Genomic DNA, 17,103 nt, shown 5'->3' with positions numbered 1-17,103 from the left:
TACCTCCGTCACTGCATCCCATTTCACTCAGTCACTGCTTCCATTTCCATCAGTCATTGCATCCCATTACCCTCAGTCCCAGCATACCATTTCCCACAGACACTGCATTTCATTTCCCTAAGACACTGCATCTTATTTCCACCAGTCACTGCATCCCATTTCATTCCCCACTGCATCGCATTTCACTCAGTCACTGCATCCCATTTCACTCAGTCACTGCATCCCATTTCACTCAGTCACTGCATCCCATTTCACTCAGTCACTGCATCCCATTTCACTCAGTCACTGCATCCCTTTCCACTCAGACACTGCATCCCTTTCCACTCAGTCACTGCATCCCTTTCCACTCAGTCACTGCATACCATTTCACTCAGTCAGTGCATCACATTTCCCTCAGTCACTGCATTCTATTTCCTCAGTCAATGCATCTCCTTTCCACAGTCACGGCAATTCCATTTCACTCAGTCACTGCGTCCCATTTCACTCAGCCACTGCGTCCCATTTCACTCAGTCACTGCGTCCCATTTCCATCAGTCACTGCATCCCATTTCCCACTGTCACTGCATCCCATTTCCCAGTCACTGCATCCCATTGCCCTCAGTCACTGCATCCCATTGCCCTCAGTCACTGCATCCCATTGCCCTCAGTCACTGCATCCCATTGCCCTCAGTCACTGCATCCCATTGCCCTCAGTCACTGCATCCCATTTCACTCAGTCACTGCATCCCATTTCACTCAGCCACTGCATCCCATTTCACTCAGCCACTGCATCCCAGTTCACATAGTCACCGCATCCCAGTTCACACAGTCACCACATCCCAGTACACAAAGTCACCGCATCCCATATCCTTCAGTCACTGCATCCCAGTCCAATCAATCACTGTATCCGATTTCTATCAGTCACTGCGCGCATTTCCCTCAGTCACTGCATCTCATTTCACTCATTCACTGCATCCCATTACCCTCAGTCACTGCATCCCATTAACTTCAGTCGCAGGATCCCATTTCAAACAGACACTGCATCCCATCTCCGTCAGTCACTGCATCCCATTTCCCTCAGTCACTGCATACCATTTCCATCAGACACTGCATCCCATTTCCCTCAGTCACTGCATCCCATTTCACTCAGTCACTGCATCCCATTTCACTCAGTCACTGCATCCCATTACCCTCAGTCACTGCATCCCATTACCCTCAGTCGCTGCATCCCATTACCTTCAGTTGCAGGATCCCATTTCCAACAGACACTGCATCCCATTTCACTCAGTCACTGCATCCGATTCCCCTCAGTCACTGCATCCCATTCCCCTCAGTCACTGCATCCCATTTCCCTCAGTCACTGCATCCCATTTCCCTCAGTCACTGCATCCCATTTCCCTCAGTCACTGCATCCCATTTCACTCAGTCACTGCATCCCATTTCCCTCAGTCACTGCATCCCATTTCCTCAGTCACTGCATCTCCTTTCCACAGTCATAGCAATCCCATTTCACTCAGTCACTGCATCCCAGTTCAGTCAGTCGCTGCATCCCATTTCACTCAGTCACTGCGTCCCATTTCACGCAGTCACTGCATCCCATTTTAGGCGGTCACTGCTTCGCATTTCACTCAGTCACTGCATCCCATTTCACTCAATCACTGCATCTCCTTCACCACAGTCACTGCATCCCATTTCCAACAGTCACTGCAGCCCATTTCACTCAGTCACTGCATCGCATTTCACTCAATCACTGCATCCCATGTCCCACAGTCACTGCATCCCATTTCCATCAGTCACTGTTTCCCGTATCTCTCAGACGCTGTATTCAAATTCAAAAACTCACTGCATCCCATTCCCCTCAGTCACTGCATCCCATTACCCTGAGTCACAGTATGCCATTTCCCACAGTCACTGCATCTTCTTTCCCTCAGTCACTGCATCCCATCTCCCTCAGTCACTGCACCCCATGTCCCTCAGTCACTGCACCCCATGTCCCTCAGTCACTGCATCCCATGTCCCTCAGTCACTGCATCCCATGTCCCTCAGTCACTGCATCCCATGTCCCTCAGTCACTGCATCCCATGTCCCTCAGTCACTGCATCCCATTGCCCTCAGTCGCTGCATCCCATTGCCCTCAGTCGCTGCATCCCATTTCACTCAGTCACTGCATCCCATTTCCCTCAGTCAATGCATCTCATTTCACTCAGTCACTGCATCCCATTTCACTCAATCACTGCATCTCCTTCACCACAGTCACTGCATCCCATTTCCAACAGTCACTGCAGCCCATTTCACTCAGTCACTGCATCGCATTTCACTCAGTCACTGCATCACATTTCACTCAGTCACTGCATCACATTTCACACAATCTCTGCATCCCATGTCCCACAGTCACTGCATCCCATTTTCATCAGTCACTGTTTCCGGTATTTCTCAGACCCTGCATTAAATTTCCACACACTCACTGCATCACATTCCCCTCAGTCACTGCATCGCATTTCACTCAGTGACTGCAACCCATTTCACTCACTGACTGCATCCCATTTCACTCAGTGACTGAATCACATTTCACTCAGTCACTGCATCCCATTTCATTCAGCCTCTGCATCACATTTAACTCAGTCAGTGCATCCCATTTCACTCAGTCAGTGCTTCCCATTTCACTCAATCACTGCATCCCATTTCACTCAATCATTGCATCTCCTTCACCAGAGTCACTGCATCCCATGTCCCTCAGTCACTGTTTCCCCTATCTCACAGACACTGCATCCCATTTCCCTCAGTCACCGCATATCATTTCCCTCAGTCACTGCATCACATTCCCCTCAGTCACTGCTTCCCATTGCCCTCAGTCACAGCATCCCATTGTCCTCAGTCACTGCATCCCATTGTCCTCATTCACTGCATCCCATTTCACTCAGTCACTGCATCCCATTTCACTCAGTCACTGCATCCCATTACCCTCAGTCACTGCATCCCATTACCTTCAGTTGCAGGATCCCATTTCCAACAGACACTGCATCCCATTTCACTCAGTCACTGCATCCGATTCCCCTCAGTCACTGCATCCCATTTCACTCAGTCACTGCATCCCATTTCCCTCAGTCACTGCATCCCATTTCCTCAGTCACTGCATCTCCTTTCCACAGTCATGGCAATCCCATTTCACTCAGTCACTGCATCCCAGTTCAGTCAGTCACTGCATCCCAATTCACTCAGTCACTGCGTCCCATTTCACGCAGTCACTGCATCCCATTTAAGGCGGTCACTGCTTCGCATTTCACTCAGTCACTGCATCCCATTTCACTCAATCACTGCATCTCCTTCACCACAGTCACTGCATCCCATTTCCCTCAGTCACTGCAGCCCATTTCACCCAGTCACTGCATCGCATTTCACTCAGTCACTGCATCGCATTTCACTCAGTCACTGCATCCCATGTCCCACAGTCACTGCATCCCATTTCCATCAGTCACAGTTTCCCGTATCTCTCAGACGCTGTATTCAAATTCCAAAACTCACTGCATCCCATTCCCCTCAGTCACTGCATCCCATTACCCTGAGTCACAGTATGCCATTTCCCACAGTCACTGCATCTTCTTTCCCTCAGTCACTGCACATCATGTCCCTCAGTCACTGCACCCCATGTCCCTCAGTCACTGCACCCCATGTCCCTCAGTCACTGCACCCCATGTCCCTCAGTCACTGCACCCCATGTCCCTCAGTCACTGCACCCCATGTCCCTCAGTCACTGCACCCCATGTCCCTCAGTCACTGCATCCCATGTCCCTCAGTCACTGCATCCCATGTCCCTCAGTCACTGCATCCCATTTCACTCATCTGGATAGTACTCACTTATTACCATCCCACCTACCTTCCCCAGCACCTCCTCCCCCTCCACGCTATTTGTTTCTGAGCTCCCTTCCACCCTCCATTTCTCAGGAAGGGTCCTGACCCAAAACCTCAACTTTCTTGAGCCTCTGATGCTGCCTGCCCTGCTGTGTTCCTCCAGCTCCACAATGTGTTATCTCAGACACCAACATTGGCAGGTCTCACCATCTGGATAACTCATTCTCACCTTGCAACAAGTGATTTCTCGTCATTTTCTTTTCAGATTACGCATGTACATGTATATACATAAATATACATATAACACTTTTATGCCTGAACCACTAACCTAGAGGATATTTTAAAAGAGTCTCTTCATATCTGCATGCAAGAAAAATCATCAAGGTCATGACTTTCATTTTAGGAATAACTCGAACATTCAAAGTACTCACAGTCAGTGTCCCAGTTCCTTGACCAGTCAATTTGATGTGAATCTTTCTTCCAAGTGGAAACTATAACAGCAATTATATTTGAGAATCAAACTCTTCATTGCATCACCAATATTTCCTTGTCTGTTTGAAACGTAAGATAATGAAATCATCATGGACAGATTGGCCAACAATGTAATCTAATGTGTGTTATGGCAACTGAAAATCACAACCATTGAAGTGATCTTTAAAAAGCTGTTGTCATACAACAGAGCACTTTTTGAGGTGCAGTGATGAACATACTTCCTGAGATGCAAATAATATATGCCCAATTAATTCCAAAGAATAACTTGACAATTAAAAAGAAGCTAAAAATCTCTTTACATTGCGATGCTTGTCAGATTGCTATTAGTCAATGGAAATCGTTCAGAACAATTATTTATTCCCAGATGAAAAGGAAGTGTATACATTTCATTTTCACATTTCATTCAAGAGAGAAAAAAAACACCCTTATGAATGCATTGTCAAACAAGAAGACTCACTAAAAAAGTTACTTGGCCCATTGAATTTCCTCCATCATTCGGTGAGGTCATTGTTGATCTCATTGCATTTGTCATGATACAACATTTCCACCAAGCCCTCCTTATAGCTAATACATTCCAATCCAAGTAACATCCTGGTAAATCTCTGTTTCTCTGTCATGCCTTGTCTTTCAAAATATTTTTGAGTCATCTACAAATTTAGCCACAGCACATGCACCTCTTTCCTCCAAGTCATTAATAAACAAGCACAAGAGCTGTGGTTCCTTCAGCGCGACCTCATTTCTTACTGACAAGCCAACCCTGGCATCTCTGTCCATTTGTATCAGACAGAATGGGAACTGAAGATGCTTCAGAATCCAAGGTAACAAAGTGTGGAGCTGGATGAACACAGCAGGATGAACACACAGAAGTAGAAGGGTCGAGGCCCGAAACGTCAGCTTTTGTGCTCCTGAGATGCTGCTTGGCCTGCTCTGCTCATCCAGTTCCACACTTTCTTATCTCTGTCCATTTGCCTGTTCTTTCTATCGGACATGAATCATTGGATATTTCGTTCCCAACACTTACCCCTAACAACCTTGTCTCTGTGATACCCAGAGTGATGTATCTGTCAATTTCAATGCGCACCACAAACTCATTCACTTAGTTGCATACACTCCCTGCAATTAAATACAACATCTTCAGTCTGGCATTTACAGCCACCCTTCTTATCTGCTGCACCTGAAGTGAGAGTCATGAACATTTCCAAACTTTTTGTCCTATTACTTGCTCTGGAAACTTTGCTGAGCACTTACCAGCTTCTAACTTTTTCCATAATTTTCCATGCAACTGCGCTCACCCACTCCAGGCATTTTATTTTAGCGCCCTACCCCGAGACCTTGCTCTGTATTTTGCCAGGAGACTTGTCCCAATATGATTCTCGTCGAGCCGATACCACCAGAACAACTCCCTCCTTCCCCGTACCGATGCCAATGTCCCATGAATTCAAACACATTTCTGCCATGCCACCATTTGAAAAATGCATTTACATCTATAAATTATGCTCACACCGTGCCAAATTGCTCAGATAGTAATCCAGAGATTATTACCATTCTGGTTCTGCTTTCTCACCTCAGCACCTTGGCGCTCATAATCCCTCAGCAGAACCTCTTTCCTCTTTCTTCCATATCAATGGTACCTGTGTGGACCACAAAAGTTGGATTTCTACTCCCCCCACTTCAAGATCCTTTGTAGCCGAGATGGAATATCCTGAACCTGGGCACCAGGCAGGCAACACTACTTTCGAGACTCTCGATCCTCATCACAACCAACAGTGTTCATTCCCCTAACTATACTACCTCTGATTATAACTACATTTCACTTTTTATCTCCTCTGGAATGTCCCCCTGTACTACAGTGCTACAGTCAGTTTACTCATCTTCCCTATACCCTGCACTCTCATCCACACAGGAAGAAAGAATCTCAAACCTGTTAGATAAGATCAAAGGCCAAGGTTCCTTCTGCACTACATCCTGGATCCTTCCACCTGCCCTGTTCTTTGTCACACTCTCACGTCTCTGGCCACTGACCGAGTTTCAGCTAGTTAATCTAAGGTGTGTGACTGCCTCCTGAGGCACAGCATTCCCCGGTAACTGTCCCCCACATGATTTGTTGATTGGTAAAAACTGAGATTCCAGTTCATTAACCCTGAGCTGGAGTATGGGGTCTGACCACTACCCCGTCACGTAGGTATAAATCATCGTCTGGCCTGGCATCTCCATTTCAATTACTTCGATCTTAATTTGATTTGAAAACATTCTGGTCTTTTAGTTTGTAGCCTGCAAATATTTCTCCGATTTACTTGCAATCTGAAAGCTACCGATAATAGATTCTTAAACCAGAAGCGATCACCAACCAATGAGCCTGGTTCACCCTCCGGGTCCCTGATTCTGGCTTCAATTTACCCTGTCTCAAAAAAAAATGCTTACAAACTATCAGGCAAAAAAAGCAAGCAAATGGCACCTCTTACACTCTGCACTGACTTACCGCATTGCCACCAAGTTCCCCAAAATATATATTCACTTGGTGCATTTCACTCGAGATGTCATCTCTCCTTCCAGAATGTGCAAAGCATACTGATCCAAAGCAATATACTACCTTCAAAACCTCAGCTCTCAGCTTATTACTTTTGAGTACATTCTCAAATGCTTTCTCCAAGTCCAAACACAACACATTTACTGGTTTTCCTCTATTAATTCTCCTTTCAAAACTTCCTCCAAAAACCCAAACAAATTAGCCAGACATAATTTCTCTTTCAGCAGGCTATGGTGATTCTGTTTGATTAGATTCTGATTTTCCAAATGTTCTGCTATTATTTTCTTCATAGTTGATTGCCACATATTTCCAACAATAGATGTCAGGCTGTTTCGATTGTAGTTATCTTCTTTTTGCCTCTCTCCTTTTTCAATAGGGACGTCACATCGGCATTTTTCCAGCCCTCGGATGCTTCTCTAGAATCTAAACCTTTTTGGGAAATTACAATCAATGCATATACCGACTCTGAAGCTCATTGTTTAGAATCTTAGAAAGTCAACCATCACGGCAAAGAGTCTAATCTGCTTTTACTCCATTAGATTGTCTATTGCTACTTCTCTAATGGTAGTGATGGTGTGGTAGTGATGTGTTTAATTCCTCCCTGTGTTCTGTAGTAATAAGGGGATCCTTGAAGTATCTTCCACTGTAAAGACTACCCTTCTCTCATTGTGGTTGTTCCTTGATTTAAAAATTAACCTGGCCATCTCAGCCGAGCATATAATTAATGGCATTACCTCGAAAACCTTCTCTGCTAAAGTGTACAATAAATTGCTACAACCTGAAAGAAGTAATTCTTCCCCTAAATTAATAGGCAACCAATTTGAAAATATGGCCTCTGGTCATAAAATCTTTCACAAATAGGAGTAATCTCTACGGATATACACTATCAAGTCTCTTAAGCATCTTAAATGTTGAAAAAATGAGATTTTCTTCAATCTTATAAACTCCAATGAATGTAGCCCAACTTTCCTAAGCATAGCTGTAAAGACTACCCTTTTCTCATTATCACTGATAATGGGAAGCTCAGATGCTGGAGAATCCAAGATAACAAAGTGTGAAGCTGGATGAACACAGCAGGCCAAGCAGCATCTCAGGAGCACAAAAGCTGACGTTTCAGGCCTAGACCCTTTTCTCATTATCATTGTTTCTTGATTTAAAAATTAACCTGGCCGTTACAACCTAGCATATGATTAATGGCATTACCTCGAAAATCTTCTTGGCTAAAGTGTTCAATAGATTGCTACAACCTGAAAGAAGTAATTCTTCCCTGAATTAACAGGCAACCAATTTGAAAATGTGGCCTCTGGTCGTAAAATCTTTCACAAATGGGAGTAATCTCTACGGATATACACTATCAAGCCTCTTAAGAATCTTAAATGTCGAAAAAATAAGTTTTTTTCAATCTTATACACTCCAATGAATGTAGCCCAACTTTCCTAAGCATAGCAATCCCCTCCGCCATTTCCGAAATCAACCCAGTCAACATGAGGTGTACGGCCTCCGCAGCATTCGCTCTGTGGCCGTACATGACTTGTAAGTTACCATCCTGCTGCTACGTCTCTACTTCTATTTACGATGCAGTCCTCCGTCCATCCGAACATATTACCCTTGAACACATGGCCTCTTTTCTTTTGAGACACCTTACGAGCTGTAGCTTATCAAATGCTTTGTTGAAATCTCAATGTCAACTGGTGGTCCTTCATCAGTAATGTTTGTTTGCTTCTCAAAGCACTGTAGCAAGTTTGTCAAGTATTATTTCCCCGTTATGAAAGGATGTTCACTCTGTAGGATGTTATAGCACACTCAGTACCCTGTTATTTCATCTTTCATTGCCGGCATGAACATCTACCCAGGTTGACCTAAATTGGCAACACTTGCTTACTATTTTGTCCAAGTATCTTTGTAATAATGGTGTTATGTTCACAATCTTTCAATCCTCTGAGAATTTTCCACAATCTAAGGATTCTTGGAAGATTATCATCAGTGCCTCCATTGTATCTGTAGCTGCATTGTTCAACATGAGAGGATACAACTCATCACACCCCCTGGATATTTTCTCTACTGATTGCAGTCATGTTTGGAATTCTGTGCAGTGACATTCACTTTTAATAGTTTGCTAAATACTACCAGGAACAGAAATTGTGATCCAGCTGCAACTAAGCTAAAGCTTTCAGCACAGAAGAAAGTCTTTGAATTCATTTTGACCCAAATAACTCCTGAAAAGGGCAATACAATTTGCCTCAGTCAATAAATGTTCTTTCTCCAACATCCTGAGATGCATTATCTGTATTTCTTCAAATTGTACCACAGAATCTGTTTCAATCACCCTTTCAGCAATACGCATGACAACAATTCGGCATTCTTCGTCCCCCTGTAGCCTCTGTTGCACATGTGCATTGTTAGCTGATTATTTGTTTGTGTGCCTGCTTTTTTGCTCAAATGGATAAAGGTAAGTTCGTGTTCTTTTGTCATCAGAACTCTTGCCTCCTCACTCTCATCTTCCTTGTTTTATCCCTCTGCTGGAATATTTAATTTGTCGACATATCTGAAATATGTTGTCGAATGGATTGGGTTTTGTGCCATTGCATTCCCCAAAGCCCATCGACCCATCCTGTTGCTTGTTCTAACAGTTATTATCTTGCAGAGTGCAAAATGCAGTTTGAAAGCAATGGAACATTATTGATGAACAAGTTGATGCATAAATTGCTGCGATCTTCCAAACTACAGACTCACCTTCAATTCTTTCTCGGTCAGAGCATTATGCTGGCGCACATGAATCGTGTTCTCAATGGGACGTCCAAAACCATGGAATTGAATTTGCATGTTGATTTCTTCTTCCCTCTTCAGAAATGCAATGTCGTATCATGATGAAGCTTCCAAGGCAATGATTGTGTCCTTCAATGAAGGGAAAAGTGACTTTTAGATTCATGGAAATATTTCAGTACTTCCACATGCATGAAATGCAAACATTCTCCCTGCATGCTGACCCAAGTCCGCAAGACTAGGGCATGACCCAGTCTCATTTTATCCTATCTTTCTGATTTTACATGCCACGGGATAATCATTGCAGTGTAACAGAAATGTTGATCATGGAAATTTATCAGTGTTTTAATAAATAATGGCAAATTTTCAACATCTTGCAAGTGTTTGAAGGCTCAATCTCATGACACCTTGCCTGCTGCACAAAGACATTCTTACACTGCTTTGAGTGTTAGGGCTCAAACCAAACACAATCATTACACAAATGCATCAACACGCTACTTTCAATAGGATCTGGCGCAGGCTTGGAGGGCCGAAGCGCCTGTTCCTGTGCTGTAATTTTCTTTGTTCTTTGACCAGATAAAAAGGAAAAGGGAGGTGTATAACAGTCAGCAAGGGAACAAGAGTCCCTGTGGACGCACGAACGTCAACCAGGCCAACATCCCCAGCACTGAGGCACTGACCATCCTCGATCAGCTACAATGGGCTGGACACTTCATCTGTATGACTGACACGAGACTCTCCGCATGTTCTCATCCCAGCTTCAAAAAAGCAGGCGAGACCCAGATGTGCAGAGGAAGCACTCGGTGATAAACTCAAGCCCTCAATGGTGAAGTGCGACATTCCTGCAGACACCTGGGAATCGCCGGTCTCAGACGGCCTAAAGCCTGAAGAGCACCTGGGAAGGCATCAAACACTTTGAGGCTTGCCTTTGGAAGCAGCGGAAGCCATGCAGCCACACCAACACCTCCCTCACCCCTTCCCACGACTGCCTTCTGCCCCGAGTGCAACAGAGCCGACGGTAGCTGCATCGGTCTGTGCAGCCGGCGATCAATTCAGCCTGAGAGTGGGAGAGTGTCATCCATATCTGCGAGAAACCACCATGATGATGATGATGTATAGTGTGCAGGGGCATCTCGTCATAGCAATTCAGAGAACAAATACAGGGCAACAGAACGCTGGTGACCAAGATTAGGATGAGGGAGAATCTCAAAATCTTCTACAAGTGTCTCAGAGGGAAAGAGAAAACCCAGGGAAAACCAGGTCTCATTAGGGATGAAGAGGCAAATGAATGGTTTGAACTGGAGGGCAATGTCAGGTGTTAAACGAGAATTTCACATCAGCTTTTACATGTGAGAAGGAGCACACAATTCTCGGACAGAATTAACAGAGAGTGGGGAGATGTTAGGTGTTTTGGTGAATTTAAAATTGGACAAATCCCAGGTTTGGATGAGGTGTATGCCACGATGCCCAGGGAGATGAGAGAAAACATTCCACTCGCCCTCATACAGAGATTTCAAAAGTAACAAAGGACTGGAGAACAGGTAACATAGTTCCACTTATCAAAATGCGTGACAAACATAAAGCAGAGTATTTCAGACCGGTGAGTATCACATCAGTAGATAGGAAAATATTGGAGAAAATTCTGAACGGCAGACTTAATTTCCATTTCAAGAAGTGGGGTCTGATCAGCGACCGTCAGCATAGCTTTGTCAGAGGGAGGTCACGCCTCACAAACTTAGATGATTCTTTCAAAGAGGTGACGGAGTGTGCAGATGGGAGTTGATGTAATGAAAATAGATTTCAGCAAAGACTTGGACAGGGTCCCAAATGGGAGCGTGGCAAAGAAGGTAAAGCTTGGGGGGTCCAGGAAAATACAGCAAGTTGAATCCAAAGTTACAGATTGGTCAAATGGGCAGGTCAACGGTAGATGGAATGTTAACCCTGATCAATAAGGCAATTTGGACAAACTAACAAGGCAAGGAATCATTCAAAGAAATGCCAGGACACTAGGAAGATCAGAGGAATGGTGTGATCTTGGGGTGCTTGTCCACAGATTCCTGAACATGGAATGGCAGCTTAAAAGGACAGTTCAGAAAGCACATGGCTCAAGAGCTGTACAGGACTTCGGTTAGGCCCCAGCTGAAGTGCTCAGTGCAGTTCTGGTCACTCCATTATAGAAAGGAGGTGTTTGCATTTGAGCATGTGTGGAGGACATTCATCAGGATGTTCTGAGGGGGTGAAGCATTTTAACTCTTGGGAGAGTCTGGATAAGTTTGCGTTAGCAATAACTGCTAATGCTGGAGTCTGAGATCACACAGTGTGGAGCTGGAGGAACACTGCAGGCCAGGCAGCATCACTGTTGCCGATCTCTGATTAAAGGTCTAGGCCTGAAACATCAGCTTTTGTGCTCCCGAGATGCTGCTTGGCCTGTTGTGTTCAGCCAGCTCCACACTTTGTTCTCTTGGATTCTCCAGCATCTGCAGTTCCCATTGTATCTAGCATCACTGTTTTATCTGGATAAGGTTGGCTTGTTTTCTTTCGAGTAGAGAAGGTTGAAGGAGGTCCTGAAAAAATTGTTTAGATTAATATGGGTAGGGGCGAGGTAAAAAGAAGGTCCATAATGGGGTCGGTCGGGGGGCGGTGGTGGTAGAGGAAGAGATACATACATTTAAGCTAAAAGCTCAGAAGGAATTTCAGGAAAGAAAAGACACCCAGAAGGTGCTGGGGGGTTGGAATTCATTGTCTGGGACTTCAGTTGAGGTGGATAATCTTTTCACATTAAAGAAAAAGGGTTGGTACAGCACTTAAAATAACATTCAAGGCAATGGGCCTATTGCTAGAACATGAGCCGAATGTCAACTTAGTGTGGCTTCAGTGGTTACAGACACAATGGAATGAAGTGCTTGTTCAATTCTGTAGAATTCTCTTATTCTATGATTCTGGAGCAGGGGACAGTGAGTGGACAGCACGGGACAGTTCACCTATCTTCTCTTTTATCCATCTTCTATCTGCCTCCGCACTTCTCCCTATTTTTTACAGAATCCCCTTCTCCTCCCCCATTTTTGAAGAAGGGTCTCGATCTGAAACGTCAGCTTTCTTGCTTCTCTGATGCTGCTCGGCCCGCTGTGTTCATCCAGTTCGACACCTTGCTCTCTCAGATTCTCCAGCATTGGCAAGTTCCTACTATCTCTTGAGGAAACTTACTTGTTTTTGCACCCAAACTGTGGTGAGAATGTGGAACGCACCGACTGTGTGGGTGGTAGAGGCAGAAACCATGATAACATTTAACAAGTCTGTGATTGGGCATTTGCGATGCCAAGGCATACAAGGCTCTGGGTCGAGTGCTGGGAAATGTGATGAGAATAGTTCGGGACTTGCATCTTGTGAGGGCACATACAATTTGCTGAAGGGTCTGTTCCATTGCCATAGCACTCTATTATGCTGTCCCTCAATGATCCTGTGACAAGCAAGTGAAGGTTTACAGAAACAGGTACTTTTCAAGGACAATGCCAAAAGGAAAAGTGATGCACAGGCAAAGTGCATGTAAGAATTTAACCAAGGATTAACACCATTGAAGAACTGGTATCTGTGCCAATGCACCAAACGTGCAGATGAAAATGCAGTGTCCAGTTTGATTGCAAACTGCAACAACCACCAGTTCGTAACATGATCAATGGAAATATCTGAATGCCTGTTGTTGTGATCTCAAGCATTTACCTGCATCGAGTGAAATCCACCACCATAGTTCTGTTGCATCGTTGGCCACCTCGCAATCGGTGTTGCATAGTCAATATCATTCCTTGACAACGCTTGAAGCAAGGCATAAGCAGTGGTTTCCACAGTCATCGCAGAAGCCTGTGCTGCTTCAATTGGATACGGCTTCTCGTCCTCCAACAATGGAGGCTTTCCAGGAACCAACATCACAATCTGTCATTTGAGAAAGGGATTAGCTGAGAATAAAGTTTACATCATATAGATTTTTGTTTGCATTTCACCAACACAACAATGGTTTTGCTGGTCAAGATCCAGCATTATCTCACCACTGATGTCTATAACATTCTCCATACTTTCCGCTCAGTGATGGGTCCTTTTGTTTGGGAAAAATAGGCACCTTCGAATGCAAATGAATCAAGATGAGCTTCAGTTTCTCATCAGGCTACATGGCAGTTATTACAAGATGTTACGAACAAAAGGTGAAGAGGCAGATGAAACCATTCATAGCATCAGTCTGGATGATCTCCTTGCCCTCATCCTGAGGAGGCATCACAGATCTTTACTTACACGCAATTCAAGTTATTTCATGCAATGACAAGACTGAATGTTCTGGATACTGCAAATGCCATGGCACCTGGCAGCATCCGACAAACTGTACTGGAACAATGTGCCCCAAGGTCAGCACACCAACAGTAAATGTTTTCCAGTACATTTTTAAACACTTGCGACACTCACATTTCAGAGAAAGATGACCTATCATGTAATAGTCAGACAAATTGTGCTGACCAATTATGGCCTCAATGTATTCTCAATCATCAGCAAAGTAATGCAACATCTGGATGACCGTGCTGTCAAACAGCTGCACACTAAGGTTCAGTTTACTTTTCGTCATGCCACACTTCTCGCAACCTCATTCAGGAGTTACCACAAATATGATCAGCGATCCTGAGCTTGAAAAGGAAGGAAAGTGCAATCTGTCATTTCCACCAAGGCAACTTCTGATTGAATGTGGTGTGAAGCAGAGGAATAGAAAATTGAGTCAGTGGCATTCACTGGATACCTGCACTGGTTGAAGTCATGTCTTCATTTGAACCAAATTGGAGACATGAATGTTCATTGAATATTGTCCAGGTGTCCAGCAGAATTCATGACTTTTCCAACAGTGAAATCAACAATGAGAAAATACAGTGAGACTTGGACAACGATCAGGCTGGGCCTGATAAACGATAAGGAACATTTGCACCACACAAGTGATAAGCAGCAATCAGCTCCAACAAGAGAGAATATGACCATATCACAAAATTCCATGTCCTTACCTGAACATCATCCTTACATTTATTTTTAAATGTACAAGTGCTATCCAAGCCATGCAGGGCGATGGGCCAGGTGTTGGAAATGAGGTCAGAAAAATTCACTGCTTCTCTTTGACTGTCACAGAATCCGTGAGCTTAAGAATTTAATTCTCCTGTATTGTAGACTACTGAGGTGCTTGGCTATCCACTTCATCAAGGTTAACACTGATCTAAAACTAAACTGGGTCAGTTATCTAATCAGCAGTAGCCAGGTCCGTGGTACAAACCGCCCTGCTGTGGAACAGGGTCAGGCAAATCCAAGTAAGTGATTGTGGTTGGAGGCTCATTCGTTGGGGGCATGGTGTCTGTCGCCACATTTGAGACAGCAGGGCTGTGTGTTGCTTCCCTGGTGCAAAGGTCAAGGACATCTCTGAGTGGTTGCAACAAATTCTTAAGGGGGAGGGTGAGCAGCCAGAGGCCATTGTCCACATTGGTACCAATGACGTAGGAAGAAAGAGGGATGTGATCCTGTGGACTGTGCACAAGGAGTTCGCAAAGAGGCTGAAAGGCAGGACCTAGAGGGTAATAGTTACTGGGTTACTACCAGAGCCACATGTTCGTGAGCTAAATTATACAAAGATAGGTGAGATGAATGCATGGTTAAGGAGCTGGTACAGGGGCCAGGGTTTCAAGTTCATGGATAACTGGGTCCACTTCTTCGGCAAGGGGTGACCTGTGTAAGAGGAATGGGTTGCACCTGAACTGAATGGGAACAAATATCTTCACACGGAGGTTTGCTAGTGCTACTTAGGATGATTTAAAGGCTGGCAGGCAGCTGGAAACGAGAGCAGCAGGTCAGCAAGTCGATGAATTGATAGCAGGTACATGTTAGGACCAATAAATCAGAAAAGAATGGCAGTCAGACACAGGTACATGAACATGATGGCACAAACAAGCTGACCTATGTTTCTTTCACTGCAAGGAGTATTATAGCTGAGGCAAATGAGCTTAGAGCCTGGATCAGTACATGGGACTCTGATGTTGAGGCCATTACATGGGTTTGGTTGAGACAGAGACCGGACTGGTTGCTCAATGTTCCAGGGTTTCATTGTTTTCGAGAAGATAGAGGGGAAGGTAAAAGAAGGAGGTGCTCTCCTAACCTGTGGGAAATGTGACATCTGCACCCAGAAAGGACATTCTGGAGGGCTTGCCCACTGAGGCAATATAGGTAGCATTCAAAAATAAGATAGACACAATCACTCTGATCAGATTAAACTAATAGCCTGCTCCCCTGTTGCCACTGACACACTGAGGAACAAATAGGTAGGCAGCTTGTGAAAGGATGCACTAACTCAGAGTTGTCACAGTCAGTGAATTTAACCTCCACGGTATTGACTGGGACTCCCTTACAACAAGAGTTTAAATGAGGCTGAATTTGTTAAGTCTATCCAAGAGAGTTTCTTGACACAGTATATGGATAGAAGATGGGCCATGCTGGACTTTGTCCTGGTCAGGTAACTGGTGAGAAGGGTGGGAAAGCATTTTGGAAATAGTGATCACAACTCCTTCAATTTTAAGATTGCTATGAAGAAGGATAAGTCAGGACCTTGGGGGAGAGTAAATTATATCAATTTTAGGTAGGAGCTGGGGAGTGTTAATTGGGGGGAGCTGTCACATTTGCCACATGGGAATTGTTTAAAGGCCTGCTTATGAGTTTAGGATCAGGAAGGAGGAAGGACAAGGATGGCAAGGTAAAAGACCCTTGGATAATTGGGGAGGTTGTGAAGTTAGTCAAATGGGCAAAAAACAGAAATATGTCAGGTTTTGGAAGCTAAAATCGAACAGGGCTGACATAAAGAAAGCAGAAAAAGAAAGGGTGATGAAATGACCTTGGCAAGGAGGGTTAAAGGAAATCCCAAGGCATTCGATGCATACATCAAAAACAAGGGGATAAATAGTGAGAAAGTAGGACCATTCAGGATAAAGGAGGGAACTTGTGTACGGAAGCAGAGGATATGGGCAAGATCCGAAATGAGGACTGTGCATCACTATTCACTCAGGCGAAGGGTGTGGAGGATAGTGGGATTTGTGTGGAGCATGCTCATATGACAACAGCATTTTGAGATCAAGAAAGAGCATTAAGGTGGATAAGTCCTCAGGACCCAATGGTATCTACTCAAGGATTTTGAGCGAGGTGAGAGAGGAGATTGTCGGGGCATTCAGCAATATCTTTGTATCCTTGGTAGCCACTGGAGGGGTACTGGAGGACGAGCAAGTTGCTAAATGTTCTTCTTCTGTTCAAGAAGGTAAATAGGATCAATCCAGGAAACTATAGACTAGAGAGTCTCTCATCGTTCATTGGGAAGCTATTGGAGAGAATTCTTAGGGATTGTATTTACCTGTATTTGGAACAGCATTGCCCAATTAGGGACAGTCAGCATGGCTTTGTGCAGGGCAGGTCATGTCTTACTAACTTGATTGAATTTT

General features: G+C 44.5%; 1 long non-coding RNA gene across 1 annotated transcript in view; it reads right to left on the bottom strand.

The window, feature by feature from the left end:
- LOC132207573 (uncharacterized) overlaps positions 1-13,526 on the bottom strand; it is a 53,766-nt gene extending 40,240 nt beyond the window's left edge. The window contains exons 1-3 of the long non-coding RNA XR_009443586.1: positions 13,328-13,526; positions 9,581-9,742; positions 4,260-4,319 (exon numbers count right to left, since the gene is read on the bottom strand). This is a non-coding gene — a long non-coding RNA (uncharacterized LOC132207573). The remainder of the gene's footprint in view (positions 1-4,259; positions 4,320-9,580; positions 9,743-13,327) is intronic.
- Between the last annotated feature and the right edge of the window lie 3,577 nt (positions 13,527-17,103).

Source organism: Stegostoma tigrinum, unplaced genomic scaffold (assembly GCF_030684315.1).
Source record: "Stegostoma tigrinum isolate sSteTig4 unplaced genomic scaffold, sSteTig4.hap1 scaffold_102, whole genome shotgun sequence".
Taxonomy (NCBI): domain Eukaryota; kingdom Metazoa; phylum Chordata; class Chondrichthyes; order Orectolobiformes; family Stegostomatidae; genus Stegostoma; species Stegostoma tigrinum.
This window is presented reverse-complemented; position numbering and strand designations above follow the sequence as displayed.